Raw genomic sequence first — 9,028 nt, forward strand, 5'->3', positions numbered from 1 at the left:
GCATTCGGGGTAGGTAGACAGGTCCCTTTTCTGGAATATTAGGTAGGCAAATTGGGCCTTGGACAGGGGAGTCTATCTCGTGCTTGGATCTGACAGGCTGTGATGGCTGAGGTTACTCGCACCAGGCTACCAAAGCACTGCTAAATGCAATGGGGTACTTCAGGCTTTGGGCATCCTTTGGCCATGCTGAGGGCTCAGTGGTGATTTTTACACCAAGGTGTACAGCAAACTGCTGCTCTGGATGACTTTGAAAGCACAGACTGCCAAGCACCACTAGAGGGCTCAGAAAAGATTTTAAATGCATAAAAGATAGATCTAAATTACTCTTTACTGCAAGGTGTTAGCAGTCTATCTCCCTGCAAGGTACAGCGCCAGCATGCCTGTGGCTCCAAAGGGGGTTTGGTGACAATGTGTGAATGGTTTTGCTTGTACAACACCTAGCACAGACGATTGACGGCCCCGACTGAGGTTCCCAGTGACAATAAATAACTGTATTTCAAACTTTTGTATGTTGTTGACTGCTTCTGGCACGGGAAGAATGGAAAGCAGCGTGATTTGGGAAAGACTGTGACCTTTTGAGTCATAGGGTTACTTCTAGCAGTCTGCAACTCGCTTGGCTCTTCCAGCGGTGGCATGCCTTTGCCAGTCGTTCCGGTGTGCAAATCCGCCTCTGTTCCTGCAGACTGGCATTCCTCTGCCTTGGTGAGCAAAGTGCAGCTGCAGGCCAGGGTGGAAATGGATGACGGATGAGATAATTCCCGAGATGCTAATACTTCAGTTCCAGCCCTCTTGGGCCATGTAGCAATGCTGATAATTTCCTGCTAACATGGACAAGAGTTGCAGCACCTCCCCTAACAGAGCTGAGTGCTCAGCAGATTTTTATTCTTCTTTCCCAACCGGGAGGTTGAATGTGGCCCTGGGAGAATTTCCTTTGCTAAAGGACAGCTCTGAGTGGCAGCTCATCACGGGCTCCTCTTGAAGTGCTGGGAGTGCCCATGGCCACCACTTGAAATGCCCTGTCCCTATACTACAATATCAGCTGCAGCATCTGGAGGTTTTGAGTGATCAAACCAGCCTTCATAGGTTTTATGATGCTCTCCCACCTAAGACAAGCCATATCGAATGTCGTCCCATGAAGCTTGCTCTTGGAGCTGCTACAGACTTGTTGTGTGCAGTAATAGCAGCCCCCATGCTGTGCGCTCACATGATAAACATTGCTGCAGCGCAGCCTGGGCCTCTCAGCAAACTATTTCCATCCCCAGACAGATTTATAGCCAGCGTGTTAACAGATCCCCTGGGCCATGAGACCGGCGGCCAAATACCATATCCTACCCAGACAGCTTTTTCCAGATCAGAGGGACGTGGTAGCCTGAACCACCAACCCCTGGCTAGTGCTGCGCACAAGCAGGCACAAAATGTGTGTGGTCCTGAGGAGTGCTGGTGGGCGGCGAAGGCATGCTGCCCTCCCTGGGCCCATTGCACCACCAGCTTGACGGTGCACGTCAGCAAGCCATGCCCACCCTACCATGCAAAGCCTGCTGGCCCAGACCCAACGAGTGCTCCGTGACAGTGGCTGTGCTCCGACGGCGATCAGATGCTGTTCTGGCACGCAGCAAGCGTGAGGTGGCTGCCAGTCTCAACTTTTTTGGAAAAAGCTGAATTAAGGGCTTGGCCAGAAAATTACGTTGTGCAGTTGCTGCTGTGAACTGGAGCTTTTAACTGGGAGATGCCATGAGATAGGAACTTGTTGATTTGCTGGGGGAGCACCAGGTCCTGAGTTTTGGACACTATGGCCTTGGTGTCCGGCTAAAGAAGTGTGGGACCAGGATGAAGTTAGCATGATGGGATGGATCTTCCAGGGATAGTACCATTTATGATGGTCTAAAGTGCCCTTGAAAGTAAGGTATCTCATGATGCCACAGGTCTCCTGAGAGGATGAATGCTGGGGAATCTTGTACCTTTGTGCCAAACTCGGTTGCTGGCCCTCGTCACATCCACCACCAGTCAGACCGCTGCAAACTCAAGAGAGACTGGTGGAACGTGGCTTGTCTGAAGCTGTGGACATGCGCAATATACCTGGCAGAACCCCTCTGATGGAAGAGTCCTCTTGGCTAAGAAATGCCGTCCTTTAAAACACTGCTGGCATTATCTGTAAGGTTGTGTTCAGAGAAACTTCGATTAACTTTGCTATTATGTGGAGAAAGAGACACCTTTGAGGATGGGTTCTTTGGAGAGGGAATCGCCTTCTGGAGGTGGTGGTCTCTCTTCATCGGCTTTGCAAAGAACCTACATGGCTAGACTAGCCAAAATACTTATCTTCAGAGCTGGGCATCACATGATGCCTACACTAGGTGACTTCAGACCTTTCCCTTGCTGGCGAGGAGGTCTAGTCTGAGAACAATCAAAGTTCTGGTGCTTTTTGTCTTGCTTTACCTTTTCTCCACCTGTCTTGTTGTCCTGTGGATGCTGTTATTGATGCTGCAGAGCTAATGACAGCAATTGAGGTTCCAATAACTCAAAAGAGTGATTTACTCAATTGATCACAAAGCCTGACCTTGATTGGACTAATTATCAGCTCTAAGCCCATTGGGAGGCCAGCCCAGGTGATATGTAAGTGTGACTGGGTGTGGTGAACTTCCCAGATGCAATGACACTCTGCCCAGAGAAGGCAGCACTGGGACCCACTTCTTTTGTAGGCTGTTAATCACATTGTTTACTGGATTCTGAACATCTGCCAGAATTATTCCCAGTTGTTTCAGCTTCCTGTGGGAAGGGATGTTATTAAGATTGTTCTCAGTCATAAGCAGCGTCTTTTGACGCTTGCCATACACCTCTTAGCATGTTCTCTAACTCTGCTCTCCGACCAAGTGAAGCGGTCCCCAAGGTCCCAAACCCTTCGAGAGGCCATTCCTGTGAGCACTGATTGCTGATGTCAGTTACTGAAGTTCCAGCAACTCCCTTTACTTATTCCCAGTGTAGATCTTGATCAAGAAGCTGCCCTAATATTTTTGCTCTATTTATATCACAGATGCCATGTACATTGACTATTTTTCTGCTGGGAAGCAGCCGCACATAGAAAAAAGTAATGTTTTCTCATGACGCCTGGTGTATATAACCTAGAGTTCAAGCCAGTTTCCTCTTCATCCTCATTTTTCTTTTTCTTTTTTTTTTTTTCCTCTCTGCAGGCCGTATCTCTCCTCCTCCTGAAACCCTTTGGAGATTTCATCTCTGCCTTGCTCCAGCACCGCACACCCCAGCTTGAGGGCATCAGCTGCAGGTTTGCTGTGCATGAAGGAACCAGGACTTGCTCAGCCTTTAAGAGATCTCGGGGATCAGAGAGCATGATATTTTGCATTAGATTAGCTAATAAAGTAAAAAAAAAAAAAAGTAATACGCTTCTACTTCATCCACTCACTGCAGTTGTTAATAATAACAGCAACAGAAAAATTACTTCACTATTTTCACACATTATATTCAATTGATACTTTCACATTCTTATGGGGGAAATAAGGGATTAACAGATATCATAATTATGATTGGCAACTAATTTCTGAATAGATAATTTAATCTTATAGGTGGTTACAAGTAAGTTATTGACTTGTTTACCTTCCTGTTAACCCAGAATTATTAGCCATTTCTTAAAATAGTCATTAGTCATTTGTTAATGGGATTGCAAGGTAAAGCAATATTTTGTTTTGTAGCAGAAGAATACTTGCTGGTCCAGACCTGAGACTAAAATCAAGCCTTAACGCGGCCCACCTCTGCCCATTCAAAGTGTCTCAAGCAGGCAAGATAAAGATGGGAAGTCCCCTACCCCTAGAAGTAGGGGACCTAGGCCACACCAGGGACCTAGCCCATGTCCTGCCTAACTCCGGCTTTCTCAAAGTCAAAGGTCTAATCTAAAGCCATCACGCAGGCTCCCTGCATGGTCAAGGAGAGAGGTTCGTAGCTCCAGGGGCAGCTCTCCTTGCTCCCCATAGGCTTTCCACACCGTGTCTCCTTAGCTTGCCTTGCTGCCATTGTACTTATGAACGTACCATGGTTCCAACTTGGTTCCAACATCTTGCAGGTTGGTCTGTGCTGCCCCTGACCTCTTGGTCTCCACCTTCTTCTATTTGTTGTCCATCCTCCGCTCAAAAAGAAATCACTTGCATGCAAGCAGAGATGCACCGTTGCTTCTTACCATCTGAAATGCTGTGGTCCACCAGTCGCTTCCTGATGTCCGTATTATGGAGCAGCTCCTGACGGAGAAGCCAATGACAGGCACTGTGCCAAGTTCCTCCTTAGCCATCCATTGAGCTCACGTTGTTTGGAGTGGTCAGCTCTTCTCCCTCACCTTCGATCCTACCTCCACCCTGGTTCTGTGCAATTCGCCCAAAGCATTTCCCCAAAATGCTTCTGTTTACCAAAGACAAAAGAACATTTTCCCCCCAAAAACATTCCCAACCGGCTGGACTCAGTACCCACTTATATCAGTCTATGCAGGACAAAGCCCTCTCATCTTAGGGGCTTCCCAGACCTCCTCTAATTATAGCTTCCTCGTCAGGAAGCTTCACTGTTTTACTATGAAGGGTTGACAACTCCTGTAATTCTGAATATGCCCTGATACAGGGTGCTTTTTTCTGTGGTCTAATAGCAACTTTCAGTCTCACCCAGATGTAGGTCTGGGTGAGGGAAGCTCCGTCTGATCTCTATGTACCATAGACCACGTATGTGGGATCATATTCCTGCTCCCACCCTGAAGTGTCTGTATAATTAGTACATATAGCCTTGCAGGCACGGTGCTCTCCAAGCTGGGGAACCTCAGAATTAAAGTAGCATAAACCTTTCGTAGAATACCAGCATTTCACTTTTTTTTTTTTCTGGTATTACAAGGTTTTTGACACTTCTCTTCCTTTTGTTCTCTCCTCAGAATCACTGCCTTTACTGGCCGCAGAAAAAAGGTTATCGCTAGTCCCTGTGGTAGAAGGTGGGAGAAAATGAAAGTCTGTGGGACGAAAGGCATTTTTATTAGTGCGTTTATGTGATCTCAGTCCCATTTTCAAAGCGACTTAGGGCCTTACTTATGCAGGTATTTAGGCAACTAGTGATCAAGATCTACTATTTCAATCCTGTGTGTGTCTATCAAGCAGATAGATATCTGGCCAGCTATTAAACCCAAGTACTGTATTTATTAACGTGCTACTGTACTACACTGCTGTGTGTCCACTGTGCTGGCGTGCAGTAGTTAGGTAATAGTGATAAGAACATTACTGTACTTATTCATCTATTCTCTGCTCTGCCAACGTGGCTTGTAAAGATCACAAGTTTATGTCCAGCAGTGCTGAAAAGCAGCTAGATCTTTGTTCTGAGACATCTGCAGGATTTTAGTCATTTAGGCTTTCTGTTTTGAGCCGATTAAAATGGTCCTGCAAGAATGTAGAGGCATTTCCTTGAGCATGAATTTAGGTACTAGAATTTATTATTCCCATTTATTATTTGGGTTGACTGGAGGTGGGCAGAGGTGGATGTGGGTTGTGGAGGCTGGCAGGTTGCTGCATCAGTTGTGCTCAAAGGGTTAAGCTTGGGTCTGTTTGTGAATTCTCTTTATGGTTTGAAAAATGTTCATCCTTGGCGCAGTCTCCGTGACATGGGTCTGATGGAGGACGGCTCAACTCGCATTACTTTCACCACCTGAAAGTCAGGAGTTGAGCGAGCTCTCCAGTTCCCTTAGGGTCCATAGAGGGAAATGAGACCATCCAGAAAGGCACGCTCATGTCACCTGTCTCAGAGGCTCCTCCAGATGGGAGGAACATCATCACCCACTTCACGGACTGTTCTGGATGGGAGGAATAACACGTGGACTTTCTGTGCTTGCTCCAGCAGCTATACAAGAAGCCCAGGCAGTCAATTTTACATGAGTAACTTCTGGGACGCAATTTAAATTTGTCTTAAAAATCCCCAACACGAAAAAGCCAGGTTGACCATGTGGCTATTTGAATAGCCCCTGAAGACTTGAACTCCTTCCTAGATTCTGTGATATTCCATCTCCGCAGTAAGGATGTTGGTTGAACCTGTGGTCCTTTTGGTCCATGCATGTTAGGAACTGTTTTGCTGTTTCTTTTAAAGGATCATTGCAGAAGCTGCCCAGGCACATCCAAGAGCAATGGCAACTCATTGCAGGGAAGAGGAAGGTATCACAGGAAGCTCCCCCTTCATCCACAGGATGCATGAACATCTCTCTGGATGCATCGCTGTTTCTGGAGCAAGCTCAACAGGTTCAGGTGTGGCTTGGTCTGTTGTGCCAAGGCTAAGCTGGTGCCAGCAACAATCACAACAGCAGCCTACACGCTGTGCTCTGGATTATGTGGCACGTGGGGTAGGATGGCTGCTCTTCTCATGCAGGGTTTGTAGGAGGCCTTCTCAAGCAGGACGCAGCTGCCTCAGATCAATGCAGCGGTTCTGTATGAATTGCCACCTGGTTTGCTTCACACAGTGAGCTGATGTGTGTATTTAGGGCAATGATTTTGGATAGACATCTATCTAACTGTTGTTCCACCTGGAGCTGGCTTGTTTGGTCTGTGGGTGTTCATAGAATCATAGAATCGTTTAGGTTGGAAAAGACCTTTAAGATCGTCAAGTCCAACCGCTAACCCAGTGCTGCCAAGGCCACCACTAAACCATGTTCCTAAGCACCACATCTACCTGTCTTTTAAATACCTCCAGGGATGGGGACGCAGCCCCTGCCCTGGGCAGCCTGGGCCAGGGCCTGACAGCCCTTTCAGTGAAGAAATTTTTCCTCATATCCAACCTAAACCTGCCCTGGCGCAGCTTGAGGCCATTTCATCTCATCCTATCACTTGTTACTGGGGAGAAGAGCCCGACCCCCCCGGCTCCAGCCTCCTTTCGGGGGTTGGGGGAGCGATGAGGGCTCCCCTCAGCCTCCTCCTCTCCAGGCTGAGCCCCCCCAGCTCCCCCAGCCGCCCCTCCCCACCCTTGGGCTCCAGCCCCTGCCCCAGCCTCGCTGCCCTGCCCTGGCCACGCTCCAGCCCCTCGATGTCCTTCTTGGGGTGAGGGGCCCAACACCGAGCGCGGGATTCGAGGGGCGGCCTCACCAGTGCTGAGCACAGGGGGACGATCGCTGCCCCCGTCCTGCTGGCCACACTGGTCCTGATACAACATGCTGTTGGTCTTCTTGGCCACCTGGGCACACTGCCAGCTCGTATTCAGCTGGCTGTCGACCACCACCCCCAGGTCCTTTTCTGCTGGGTAGCTCTCCAGCCACTCTTCCCCAACCCTATAGCACTGCATGGGGTTGTTGTGACCCAAATGCAGGACCCAGCACTGAGCCTTGTTAAGCCTCGGCCCATCGATCCAGCCTGGACAGATCCCTCTGTAGAGCCTTCCTGCCCTCCAGCAGATCAATGCTCCTGGCCAACTTGGTGTCATCTGCAAACTTACTGAGGGCGCGCTCGATCCCCTTGTCCAGATCATTGATGAAGTTCCCTCCCCTAGGTCATAACACGTCCTTCCAAGATCAAGCATTGCCTGATGCAGCGTGCATTGGAACGAGCCACTCTGAAAATGGAAAGAGGAGGGATGAAGATGAATTGCACCCAAAGCAGTCATTCACAAACTCAACAGGTGGGTGAGCAACAGCAACCCTTTAGAAACTCTTGTGCACGTTGCTGGGGAATTGTTAATTAAGGCAGGCAAAAGGGACTTTTTAGGTCAGACCTCTCAAGGAAATTCATGGGTCACGTCCACTGAGTCTCGCCTCCTCCTGACATGAAGTCATATTGTCCTCCTAATCTTTACCTGAGCCTAATAATGGCTCCAAGGTCACACCGGAGTTTCAGTCTCAGCATTGTTCAGACACAGTTTGTCCTACACAGAATTTTGCAGGGAGCAGATACAGCAGATAAAGCATCTTTCAGCTTGACTGAAATACGGGAGCGAAGGAGGACAATTTATATTGGTTTCTCTTGAGATGCACCAGCATCTAGAAACTACGGAGCCTAACTAAAACAGAATAGGAAAGATTTTTGTGTAATATCCTAATGCTTTGGGCAAACCTTACCCAGATGTGTTGAAATGGGTCTGTTTCCAGATTTCTCCCCACTCACTTTTAAAATCATGGTCATTACACATTTTTTCTGTTCACCGTAATTATTCTTCCCAGCAGGACACAGAATTCTCAATCCAAGTCAGATTTTTATATAGGTATATAAAAAGGGGGAATTCAGTGGGAAATTTGGTTGAAATTTTCAGTAAAATATAAGTAACTAGTAAAGTTTAATTACAAAAAAGTAACACAAGTGGAAGGTCTGGGCTACCAGTGGGCCATTCCTGGTGTAAGGCGAGAAGAGACCAAGTTTGGTAGGGAAAAGCAGTACTTCTCATCTGGTCGTCTGGAAAACACTGTGTCTACTTCTGGGAAAAGTCCTTCCTCTGGTCACTGAGCATCCGAAATCTTGTCCACCTCAAGATATTTCAGCTGGTCTAATAATAGCTGGTTTAATAACCTCTCCCTACAAACCTTTCATTTAGGGGATTTACGAGGCACTTTCCAAATGGAGCCAGAGCAAGGATTGCAGAGCCCTGACCACGTAACCTCTATATAACTGAAGGGTTCACAGCGTGGCTTCAGCCAGCACCTTTGGAAGGAAGAGCATCCCATCAGGTGAAGCCCAGCTCTTCCTAACGTTGTGTAGGGGACAAAGGGGAGGTGCTTGCCATGTGGAAATTGTTCCACCAGTGCTTTTGGAGACACTGTACCAGATCTCAGTTGTCTTCTTGAGATATTAGTCAAGGCTGAAGACTCTCAGTGGCATGTCAGCAGTAGGATTTGGCTCCCAAATGCTTTTTAACGAGTCCATGGCCATTGAGTCTTGCACTGGAGTGTGCTCAGACTGGAAAAGTGGAGTCTTGCACAGGGATGAGGAGTAGAAAGTGGGATGGATCAGGCAGATGGCAGATCAGTGGGAGAATCTGGGTAGAAAAGCTTGGAGCCCAGCTCTGTATTTGACATCTCAGCTATCCAGTGGTG

Source organism: Platalea leucorodia (genome assembly GCF_965183815.1).
Source record: "Platalea leucorodia genome assembly, chromosome: 23".
NCBI lineage: Eukaryota > Metazoa > Chordata > Aves > Pelecaniformes > Threskiornithidae > Platalea > Platalea leucorodia.